Genomic DNA, 13343 nt, shown 5'->3' with positions numbered 1-13343 from the left:
AACCCAAATTCACACTCCCATAAACTTTTTTCAACCACAGACCTTATTTTATGCATTTAGGTGAAATCCCCATTCTAAAACCCCATTCACTTTTCCCCTGACGAACCCGGAAGTATACTTCCGGACTCATTTGTGCGGTGCTCTATTACACAGTACCCTCTGGTCACATGATCATCACATGATCCTGGTGAAAAAGAAACACACATTTAACCCACTGCTACAAATAAGTGATGATTTTTTTTTTTTTTTTTTTTTACTAAATATATATTATACAACAAAATAATTATAAGGCCCTCACAGCACATAAGAGAATGACATCAGGCCAGTAGCCGTCATGCCTTAAAGCAGGGGTGTCAAACATATGGCCTGGGGGGCCAGAACCGGCCCGCCAAATGGTCCAATCCGGCCGACAGAATGACTTTGCAGTGTGAAATTGCATTGAGAAGTCCACTCTACATTTTCAAGCTTGGCCGACACCTAATATTGATGAATGAACCTGTAGGCCTAATCTTTACATTAAAAGACTCGGGGACATTTTGAGATGCTATTTATAGATTATTATGCATTTAGATTTTCTTTGTCTAGTCTGGCCCACTTGAGACCAAATTGGGTCCCATGTGGCGAGCGGACTAAAATAAGTTTGACACCTCTGCCTTAAAGGGATACACCAACATTTTGAGAGTTAAGGCCATTTGCCCTATTGCAAATTATCAAAACTAGAATGTACATGGCTTTATTATGCCTCAGTCGGCAATAGCCAGGCATTATGGATTCGGGTTGTCCGTACGTACGTACGTACGTCCGTCCGTACATCCGTGCGTCCGTGCGTCCGTGCGTCCGTCCGATGTTCGTTAACGCGATATCTGAGGAACGCCTTGACGAAATTTTATCAAATTTGCCTCAAACATCGACTTAGACTCAAGGATGAACTGATGAGATTTTGGTGGTCAAAGGTCAAAGGCCAAGGTCACTGTGACCTCTCGAACGCCATTTTCCAGCTTGTTAACGCGATACCTCAGGAATGTTTTGACGGCATATCATCAAATTTGCCTCAAACATCGACTTGGACTCAAGCATGAATTGATTAGATTTTGGTTGTCAAAGGTCAAAGGCCAAGGTCACTGTGACCTCTCGAATGCCATTTTCAAGCTTGTTAACGCGATATCTCAGAAATGCCTTGACGGAGTTTCATCAAATTTGCCTCAAACATCGACTTGGACTCAATGATGAACTGATTCGATTTTCATGGTCAAAGGTCAAGGTCAGTGTGACCGCACGAATGCCATTCCCAAGTTCGTTAAAGCGATATCTCAAGAATGGCTTGATGGAATTTCTTCCAATTTGGCTCAAGGTTGAACGGATTACATTTTGGTGGTCAAAGGTCAAGGTCACTGTGACCTCACACACCCAATTTCCAAGCTCTGTAACACAACATCTCAGGAGCACTTTGACGGAATTTCTTCCAATTTGCCTCAAATGGGGATTTGGACTCATAACGCATAAATCCATGGTGCGGTCGTTCTAGTTTTCAATCTGTGTCCAGTACAAACATCATCAGTACAGGGCAGGAGCACTGCACACAGCACATGCGCCACATGGCAAATGAAGAAGTAACTTCGGTTATACTCTGTTAGTTCGGTTACTCTTTGTTTAGTTCTCAGTGTGTGGATTTACTACGGAAATGAGCGTTTCACGTAACTTTGTATTATTATTTCATCGCGTGGTGAGAACAGGAGTCACAACATGTACATGAGTGTTTCTGGCGCTGTTGGAATGTGTATTTTGGGCGACTGAATGGGAAGAGGCAAAAGTACCATAAGTAGCATTGTAGCATTGTAGCGCTAAGTTAAGTAGCAGTGAGGGCTCTACCCCATTTTGTACTGCACACAGATTGAAAATAAAACCATGTACATTCTAGTTTTAATATCACCAATATGGCAAATGGCCTAAATTCTCAAAATGTTGCCGTATCCCTTTAAAGGAACACCAACATTCTGGGAGATTAGACTATTTGCCATATCCTGCTAGTGACCTCCTGCACTTTCATGCTCCTGCCCCAGCACTGAGATCAACCAATCAGCTGCTGCTGGTTGTCCCAAAGACTAGGCTGAAGACCAGAGGTGACCGAGCCTTTGGGGCGGCTGCTCCTAGGCTCTGGAATAGCTGCCCTGGCACATCAGAGAAAAAGTCACATGTAATTCACATGTGAAATCTTCCATTTCACATGTGAAAACTCACTTTCACATGTGAAACGTGCAATCTCACATGTGAAATGAAATATTCCACATGTGAAAATATAATGTGTGTCAAAGTCACATGTGAAACCTGCAATCTCACATGTGATTATGCTTTATTCACATGTGAAATAAAAACGTTCACATGTGAAAGTATAATGTGTGTCAAAGTCACATGTGAAACTTGCAATCTCACATGTGATTATGATTTATTCACATGTGAATAACATTTTCCACATGTGATAATTTTACGTGTGTCAAAGTCACATGTGAAACGTGCAATCTCACATGTGATTATGATTTATTCACATGTGAATAACATTTTCCACATGTGAGAATTGAATGTGTGTCAAAGTCACATGTGACACATGCAATCTCACGTGTGATTATGATTTATTTACATGTGAAAGACATTTTCCACATCTGATAATTTTATGTGTGTCAAAGTCACATGTGAAACATGCAATCTCACATGTGATTATGATTTATTCACATGTGAATGACATTTTCCACGTGTGAAAATGTTATGTGTGTCAATGTCACATGTGAAACTTGCAATCTCACATGTGATTATGATTTATTCACATGTGAAAGACATTTTCCACATGTGATAATTTTACGTGTGTCAAAGTCACATGTGAAACGTGCAATCTGACATGTGATTATGATTTATTCACATGTGAATAACATTGTCCACATGTGAGAATTTAATGTGTGTCAAAGTCACATGTGAAACATACAATCTCACATGTGATTATGATTTATTCACATGTGAAAGACATTTTCCACATGTGATAATTTTATGTGTGTCAAAGTCACATGTGAAACATGCAATCTCACATGTGATTATGATTTATTCACATGTGAATGACATTTTCCACGTGTGAAAATGTTATGTGTGTCAATGTCACATGTGAAACTTGCAATCTCACATGTGATTATGATTTATTCACATGTGAAAGACATTTTCCACATGTGATAATTTTACGTGTGTCAAAGTCACATGTGAAACGTGCAATCTGACATGTGATTATGATTTATTCACATGTGAAAGACATTTTCCACATGTGATAATTTTACATGTGTCAAAGTCACATGTGAAACGTGCAATCGCACATGTGATTATGCTTTATTCACATGTGAATAACATTTTCCACATGTGAGAATTTAATGTGTGTCAAAGTCACATGTGAAACATGCAATCTCACATGTGATTATGATTTATTCACATGTGAAAGACATTTTCCACATGTGAAAATGTTATGTGTGTCAAAGTCACATGTAAAACATGCAATCTCACATGTGATTATGATTTATTCACATGTGAATGACTTTTTCCACATGTGAAAATGTTATGTGTGTCAATGTCACATGTGAAACTTGCAATCTCACATGTGATTATGATTTATTCACATGTGAAAGACATTTTCCACATGTGATAATTTTACATGTGTCAAAGTCACATGTGAAACGTGCAATCGCACATGTGATTATGCTTTATTCACATGTGAATAACATTTTCCACATGTGAGAATTTAATGTGTGCACTGATAAAACAAAAGCATGCAGCTTTTCATTCAATTTTAATTGTATCCACTCCAATAGCTGAAAATTAATAATTTGATAATCTAATATAAAGTTTTTTATTCATATTTATGGTTGAACCATTTTTTATTGTCGGATACAACGTAAAGTGGCAGCGGGATATCAGTCTTTAATTTGTGGTTTTCATCAAGTCTCTAGTATTAGATCAAACATCCATGCGCATGCGCAGTGTTGACAACGGAGAATAAAAGTATCTGTTAATTTCCCTCCAATTCTTTTTAACACACTCCGCAGTTGCACCCATAGATATATGGTTGCACCAGTCGCACGGCACTGCTGTCCCGTGCTGAGTGAAGGCCATTGAGGTCTGAGGTAAGGACAAAACATTTTTACATACTGGTAACGTTTTTCTTCAAAACTGGCCGTTCATTTTAGGTTAAAACAACTCGGCCAGACAGACGACAGCTAACGTAATGGGCTCAGTCAGCTCAGAATAGACGACAGCTAACGTTAGCATCTAGCTAGCTAACGTAGTGTGACACCCACACAATGTATTGTCACATTTATGTAGTTGTGTATATATTTTTATTTGTACAATGTTATTTCTGTTAGGGGAAAAATCTAAAATCAGCCAAAAGGGTCATCTATAGCCTGTTAGTGAAATGACAGGATTTAATTCACTTTGGAGTTTTCGGTGTTGCCAACAGGGGGCAGTGTGACTTGGTGCGCTTCTCGGACGGACCCTCTTTGTTTTTACAAGCGGACTCTCGTTGGCTTCCTCATTGTGATGAGCGGAGCTGCAAGTAAACATAGCACCTTGTCCGTGTCTCATTCCTTCTCCTGTTTTTACAGGTTGGTAAAGTATTAACACTTGTACAACTGCACATACACGTTGCTTAACATTTAAACTAAGTAGTAGATCGATTTTGCAAGTGTAATGACTGCATTTAGATGGTTTTGTGAACAAGTAGAAAAACGTTTTTGTTTGTACTGTAACGTGATGCAAAATGGCGCCGGCTGTAAACGTTTCTTTCTAAACATGGTAAAAGCCAAACAGGTCTTAGGTTTTAAGCTCCAGCACATTTCGTTTTTGGTAAAGCATTATTGTTTTGGGAACACAACTGTTTTAGTGAATATGTGGTGATGTTAGTTAGAATTTAGAAGCACTGTTAAAAGTTCGTTTTTGTAAGTCAGCTCATATGTTCTCATTGAAATGGCACAGCCATAGTAGCAATGTGTAGTTGCTAGTACTGTTAATTTCGTTTATTTCTTTGCACTATGAGAGGTTAAAACCTAGAGATTCTGCATTTCTTAGTAGCCTAATGTGGGAATGTAGTGGTAAATGAAACATTAGCTAACTTTATAGACTGAATGAGGATTTATTCATGCCTTAGTACACTGATTTAACTCAGGAAATGGAACATGGAAAATGTTTGTTTATTTTGAATGTGAATAAGATTGTGACTATAGCCTGTTTTGATGATATTTTTGGATATGATGAAAATGTGAATTGTTACAGTAACATTGAAATATGGAAACAAAATACAAAGAGAAAGAAAAAAAGATATATTTTGTATATAAAAAAATAATATAAAATAAATTGTGATGAGCGGAGCTGCAAGTAAACATAGCACCTTGTCCGTGTCTCATTCCTTCTCCTGTTTTTACAGGATGTTACCTGTTTATGGGATCTCAGCCCGAGACCTGTAACAGTAGCATATGTCAGGCCTGTCATGTATTAAAATGCAGTTTTCTTGTCTCAGCGAGCAACAACGCCTGGATGGCGACATGGCGCATGTTATATATATTGTCTGCATTGCGTGCCAAATGTTAAAAAACAACTGCTATGGTTTGGTTTAGGGCATCTAACGTTTACTGCATGCTAGCCCCAGCTGCACAGAATAACTTGGTTTGAAGTAGCTAGGCTATCACGTTAGCTTAACCTAGCGTTACATGGTTTGGTTGAAGGGCTTTGAAGGAAATAAGACGAGCACTCGTGGTTGAGGTCATGGTATTGTTATCACAGTTCACTAGCGTTAGTTAGCTTAATGTTAGTTGTGTGGGAATTGCTGTTAGCTAGCTGTTAGCTAACGTAAGCTATGCAGCATGTAGTAAGCCTGCCATTCATAGATACAATGCTTTTTTCTTCCTCCGTGAGCAACAGTAGTCTATTAGTGCAACGTTAGCTAAGGTCTGCATTGCATGCTGCTAACAGTGCATTGTTTGACACAATTGTGCCATGAAAATGCCTCCAGCACACAGAAAATAAAACGTGAGCTAGCTGGCAGCTTCCCATGCTAAGGAAAATATGTGGAAACATAATCTGGCAAGTGCTGTTTGTTACTTTTATTGTTAAGGCCTGACTTTGTCAAAAGTTAGCTTGCTAAAGATTGAATTTTCCTTTTCTCTTGCAGTGCAACCTCTGGATACATTGTGGTAAGTTCTATTAATATCATAAGGGTTGTGGTTCTAAATCCCCTCTAATGCAGTGTGCTGCCTATAGTGTAAGTGAATGTGTAGCTATACTTGTTTTATTCACTGTAACAGGGTTCCTTGAAGTGCTTTGATTTTGAGGGGGGGATCAAGTACTGCACCTTGAAAATAGCCTATTTCCAAACCAAGTGCTTGAAAGAGTACTTGAAAGTCTTTAAATGTAATCTTGTAATGTGATGTCTGTATGAACCCTGCTGTAGCTAGCTTTAGCTAAATAATTAGCAGTGGTGCCCATCATATCTATCCCCCTCTGTCTCTATGTGGCCATTTACACCTGGCATTAACATGTGTTTTCTGTGATCAGATGTGATCAGATTGCAATCGGGTAGTGCTTGACCACTTGAAAGTAAGGGTGTAGGCTAAACGTCCCCAAGACAGAGTGAGGATGGATACACACAAGCATCCAGTGTCTGTTCTATCATAGACTGTGCTGTACAGCAACTTTCTTAAAAAATATCTGGATCTCTAATATTTGCCCTATAGTACTTTTGGATACGAATAAGTGTGTGTGTGTGTGTGTGTGTGTGTGTGTGCGCGCATTAACATTGAAACAATCATTTATGTCCAGTGTCCAATCCGATTTGACAAAAGATAAGCATGTGTGTTTTAATTTTACATGAGTTAATTAGATAAAATAAAATAAAATGCATTTGGTTCAACCGCAAAAAAAAATTACGTAGGCTATTTTTTTGTTGCCAGATTTCACAATAACACATAAAGGTCCGCGATACCGTGAAACCGTGGTATTTTTGTCCAAGGTTATCATACCAATATCAAAAACTCATACCGTTGCATCTCTAATTGTGACCACATTGAACACAAGTGTACATGCAATGCATCCTCTCAATCCACATACAACAACAGTCACTGCAGTTTTTCTACTGCTCTATGCTATGGAGCTTACCTGATTTCAATGTGAACACTGGAGATACATTATTACCAGGTGTAAATTAAATCAGGTTAATGTGGTCAAGCACTATCCGATTGCAATCTGATCACAGAAAATACGCCAGGCGTCAATGGCCTCTATCCCTGTCTCTGCCTCTCTCTCTCCTCTGTGTCTCTCTTTCCTCTCTCTCTCTCTGCCTGTGTCTCCCGTCGTCTCCTGAAGCCACTGCCGTCTCCACCAGCACCACCCCACCCCTTCCCCATGAAACGGCGGAGCAGCCTGGGACCCGTGATCTCTGTAACAACGGTATGCTAATGTTTTCAAGCACACTATCGGATTGCAATCTGATCACAGACAATGCATGTTAGTACCATCATTTGATGATATAAGTTGAAAAACTTAAATGGATAGGCCACTTTTTGGGGAGTTTAGCGAATTTTCCATATCGCCCCCAATAAACATCGATATACACGTCTTCACAGCAACTGTCCGTGCAGTTTGGAGGGTCGGGGTGTGCAGTAGTTAAATGGACAGCACTAAAACAGGACCAAGCGGATCGCGGCTCAAAGTCAACAAAACACAGTGCCTAAAATATAGTGTAAAATAAATATTCTGGTCAAGAGGTCTGTCTTTTTGTTTTGTTTGTTAACTTAAGTTATTTAATTTAATTTACCTTGAAGTAAATTTGTATTTTGTTGTTGTTCCAACAGACCAAGTGCAAGCTGTGTTCCCAAACACCAGTGAGGTTCTAATCAGACAGTGCATGGCCCAGAAGTTGAAGGATGTGAGGCAGTGCGACAAAGAACAGTAAGTTTCTCTAGTTTTCTCTATCACTGAAAGTGGGTGTAAAACGTATAGAATGTAACCTGACCTTAATTCATGCTTATATTATATTGATATATCTTAATTAAAATTGGCGGTGTCTGTCACGATTGTGATGTCATCAGTGATGTGATAAACATTTTCCTGCCTGAGGCTAAACTCGTGGGCGTTCTGAGCATGAAGGGGTGGAGGGGATGTGCCACAAGGCATCATCCTCTCTGCCGAAAAGCCATTAGAAGAAGGCTAACCTTGCATCTCCAGGCTCTCTCTGAAAGGAGAAGAGCCGATCTGTGCTCAATTAGTGTTCTGGTCTGATATCTGGTGTATCTCTCTGCCTGTATCGCTCTTTTTTCCCCTGCAGTGTTAGGGTTGTATTCGTTTCATAATAGAGCTGTAATTGTAGTCGGGGCGTAGGGGCACAGATTCTGTTGTAGCATTTTCTGTTGGATTTATTGCATCTCCATCCATTATCCATGGCACATTTTACAGCATCTGTTTTAGGGCATAGGGTGTTGCCCAAAATTCTGAGAATGTTGCTCTATGCATCATATATTTTGTGTAAGTTATGGGACCATTTGTGAATATAAAGTCCTGAATCAAATGTTTCAGTTCACAGCCGGACTACACTAGGTTTGCCTAGTTTTGGTTGTAATACCCCAGTATGTTTGTGAAATTGCCTTGATTATTCTAATGATATTAAAATTTTCACAGGGCTATTCTAATGATATTTAAATTTTCACAGGGGAACCAACAAGATCAGAAGACTTGTCAGCGGCAGATAAGGTGTTCCTGAAAGGGACATGACACCCCCAAGTTCTGAAGTCTCACAGGAAGCTGTCCCTGAAAGGGACATGACAGCCCCGGTGTCCACCCGCTATGCCGACCACTCGTAATGCCGACCTTAGGTTTAGGCGTGGGGGGTGGGAGAGGTTAGGTTTTGGGTTAGGCTCTGGGGGAGGTTAGGTTTAGGCGTGGGGGTGGGAGAGGTTAGGTTTTGGGTTAGGGTCTGGGGGAGGTTAGGTTTAGGCATGGGGGCTGGGAGAGGGGAGGTCGGAACAGCGAGAGGTCGGAACAGCGACATGGAACCACAGCCCCAAGTTCTGAAGGCTCACAAGAAGCTCACATGACACCCTAGCATAGTTATTACAAAGGGATAGGCCACTTTTTGGGGAGTTTAGCTCGATTGCCATATCCCCCCAATATACACTGTCTTTACAGTCACTCTCGATGCAGTATGGAGAGAGGGGTCATATTTAGCGATAGAACGGTACTGCCGTTCAAAGGCAACAAAACAAAGTGCCAAAAAGCTCTATGTACATCTTGTGACTCGGGTACTAATCCAAAATGCAGAAAAACAATTTTTTGAGGTAAATAAATATTTAGTAAACATCGCTGCCGGGTGTACAGCGCATGTGCAAATAACGCATGCGTGGAAGCGCTGTCCACAGACAAACAAGGAAGTGACCCGGTATGGATTTACTATGGAAATAATGTTTCATGCAACTATGGATTATTATTTCATAGCATGGTGAATAAACTAGTCACAACATGTACACATGTGCATAGAGCTTTAGGCGCTGTGTTTTGTTGCCTTTGAACGGTAGTGCCGCCTCCACTGTTGTATCGCTAAATATGACCCCTCTCTCCATACTGCATCGAGAGTGACCGTAAAGACAGTGTATATTTAGGGTAAGTGGGGACAAAATGGCAATCGAGCTAAACTCCCCAAAAAGTGGCTGTTGCCATCTTTATTTTTCATCCATCAGAGCTGCAGCTTCACCTGCAATTGTTCCATGATCACTGTACATGCAATCTGTCAATCACTCCCTTTGATTTTGGTCTCCCGTTTGGAGTTGAAGTGGTGGCTGTTGCCATCTTTATTTTTCATCCATCAGAGCTGCAGCTTCACCTGCAATTGTTCCGTGATCACTGTACATGCGATCTGTCAATCACTCCCTTTTCTAGAGATGTATGATAAATGCAGTTATGAAAAGGTGAAGTTTTGTTAATAAATAAGATAATTTTATTCTTGTACATGTGTTGTGTGTTGCAAATAACCTACTGGTATGTGTCAAATTGTATGTAATCTGAAATTATGTGGAAAATGTGTCAAAGAAGGGATCATTCACATGTGGTTGTCTACTAATACATGTGAATGTTCCCACATGTGATCTTAGGACATGTGAATTTGTTGTTCATGTTATTCCATCCACATGGGAATATTCCCACATGTAATGTTGAAACCATGTGTGATTCTATGTTTTCCACATGTGGTTTTGGAGAAATGTGTTTTGGTTTTTCACATGTTATTCCAATTGGCATGTAACACATGTCCCAACAATCACATGTGGTTCAAGATCACATGTTGGAAGGTTCATGTGTTTCAACCACATGTGAATATTCCCACATGTGATCTTGAACCACATGTGGTTGTTGGACATGGAAATTAAACATTTCAACCACATGTTGAATCACATGTGAAAAACCAAAACGTGTGCCAAAACCACATGTGGTCCACAACATATTGAATCACATTTGGTTTTAATATCATGTGGGAATATTCACATGTGGAGGGAATAACAAAACCACGTGTCCTAAAACCACATGTGGTTATAGGTCACATGTGGATATCCACATGTGAATATTCCCACATGTGATATTAAAACCACATGTCGATCACATGTGGTCTTAATCACACGAAACATGTGTCCAAAAACCACATATATTCCAGAATCACATGTGATTTCCCACATGTGAATATCCACATGTGATATTAAAACCACATGTCAATCACATGTGGTCTGAATCACACAAAACATGTGTCCAAAAACCACATATATTCCAAAATCACATGTGATTTTCCACATGTGAGTATCCACATGTGAATATTCCCACATGTGATATTAAAACCACATGTCAATCACATGTGGTCTGAATCACACGAAACATGTGTCCAAAAACCACATATATTCCATAATCACATGTGATTTTCCACACAATTCCACACAATTAAAACCACATGTCAATCACATGTGGCATTTCAAAATCACATGTGACTTCCACATGTGGCTTGACATGTGAACATCCACATGTGATATTAAAACATGTGGTTGAGTCACACGAAACGTGTGTCCAAAAACCACATATTTCAAAATCACATGTGATTTCCACATGTGACTTGATCTGCTCAGACCTTCTTTGAAGACTCACTTTTTCTCCCTGGCTTTCAACTCAGGGTGAGCTGGACTCCCGAAAACTCTTATAATCCTTTGTATTGTGTTGTATGTTGTGGTATTGTGTTGTATGTTGTGGTATTGTGTTGTATACTATGGTATGTTTTATGTGCTGCATTGCATTTAGGCTACTGTTTTGCCTTTTTATTAGCCTGTACAGCACTTTGGTCAACTTTAAATGTGCTTTATAAATAAACTTTGAGTTGAGTTGAGCGTAGAAGAACTACAAGCAGCATACTCTCCTTCAGTCCACAAAAATACACATTCCAAGAGCCAAAATGATCATATGTACATGTGCTGTGTACTCACCACGCTATCAAATAATAATCCAAAATTACAAGAAAGTGTCATTTGTAACGTCGTTGCCATGGTGGTTTTGAGGTGCTGTGTGCATATCACTGCGCCAGGCGGCCATGTTTGGAAAGTAGTTCTGGTTATCTATTTGCTTCAAAATTGACCGTTTCTCATAATTGTGGATTATTATAGCGTGGTAAGTACAGGAGTCACAACATGAACATATTATTTCATAGCGTGGTGAGTACAGGAGTCACAACATGAACATATTATTTCATAGCGTGGTGAGTACAGGAGTCACAACATGAACATATTATTTCATAGCGTGGTGAGTACAGGAGTCACTACATGAACATATTATTTCATAGCGTGGTGAGTACAGGAGTCACTACATGAACATATTATTTCATAGCGTGGTGAGTACAGGAGTCACTACATGAACATATTATTTCATAGCGTGGTGAGTACAGGAGTCACAACATGAACATATTATTTCATAGCGTGGTGAGTACAGGAGTCACTACATGAACATATTATTTCATAGTGTGGTGAGTACAGGAGTCACAACATGAACATATTATTTCATAGCGTGGTGAGTACAGGAGTCACTACATGAACATATTATTTCATAGTGTGGTGAGTACAGGAGTCACAACATGAACATATTATTTCATAGCGTGGTGAGTACAGGAGTCACTACATGAACATATTATTTCATAGCATGGTGAGTACAGGAGTCACTACATGAACATATTATTTCATAGCGTGGTGAGTACAGGAGTCACTACATGAACATATTATTTCATAGCGTGGTGAGTACAGGAGTCACAACATGAACATATGAGCGTTTTGGCATTGTTGGAATGTGTATTTTTGGTGACTGAACGGGGTTAGGATGCTGTACCTTTGACTACCATTGTAGTGCTAAGCTCACTAGTAGCAGGGACGCCTGGCTACTTTATACTGTACGCACAGAGCAGAGAAAGGCATCTATATTCTCGTTTTACTATCAGGAACATGGCAAATAGGCTGTTCCTTTAAAGGTCTCCCTTTAAATAATGGCTAAATCTAAATAGAGGAGCCTCTAAGCCTTAAACATGCCTTTTTAATTATAACCTTAGAGCAGTGATACTCAACTTGTGGCCCAGGGGCCAGATGCGGCCCGCGATAGGGTGCAGAGTGGCCCCCCGACCATTACAATTCACAATGAAAACTAGCGTGAAATAGAGTTTGACTGAGCTGCCGTCTGCTCACCATGCAGGCACTTATATGTACTTAACCTAACTATCCTGTTTGCACAAAATTGTCATATTAAACTCCGGCTGACACCCCAAAAACCTAAAATCCGCTACAGAAAAAATAATATTAATGTTTGTTTATTAACTGGCCCCTGGCCTGCTATGATTTTACAAAAGTGGCCCCCCGGCAAAGTAAGTTGAGTATCCCTGCCTTAGAGTCTAAGGTTATAATTAAAAACAGATGTCTTAACGACAGGAATCTCCAAGAATAGCTCAGGAGACCTCCCATCAGAGGAGACCACAACACACATTTTGGCACAAGAGTATGATTTCATATGATTTCAATGTAAAACACAGCAGTCATAATAAGTAGCACAGGCACAAGTTGGCGGCACAATCATACATAATCATATAGTCTGAACGCTGTCTTTTGTTTTCACAACCTCACATTTTAATACACAGAGGTCTGTGGGAATTAATGCAGCTGAAGCTAAAATATTCACCTAAATTACATATTTACAGATACATAGCTGAAATACTAAGTTCATAAGATGGCGTTTATTGTGAACTTCAAGATGAAATTCACCGGAAAAGA

General features: G+C 39.7%; 1 long non-coding RNA gene and 1 pseudogene across 2 annotated transcripts in view; one reads left to right on the top strand and one right to left on the bottom strand.

Annotated features, from left to right (window-relative positions):
* LOC310791642 (asc-type amino acid transporter 1-like) overlaps positions 1-13343 on the bottom strand; it is a 557867-nt pseudogene that overhangs the window by 151859 nt on the left and 392665 nt on the right. The window lies entirely within an intron of this gene.
* On the top strand, positions 7395-8864 carry LOC310790941. The gene is made up of 3 exons (XR_014553408.1): positions 7395-7467; positions 7872-7968; positions 8726-8864. It is a non-coding gene; the product is annotated as an uncharacterized lncRNA (long non-coding RNA).

This window comes from Poromitra crassiceps (assembly GCF_964638095.1).
Source record: "Poromitra crassiceps genome assembly, chromosome: 16".
Classification (NCBI taxonomy): domain Eukaryota; kingdom Metazoa; phylum Chordata; class Actinopteri; order Beryciformes; family Melamphaidae; genus Poromitra; species Poromitra crassiceps.
This window is presented reverse-complemented; position numbering and strand designations above follow the sequence as displayed.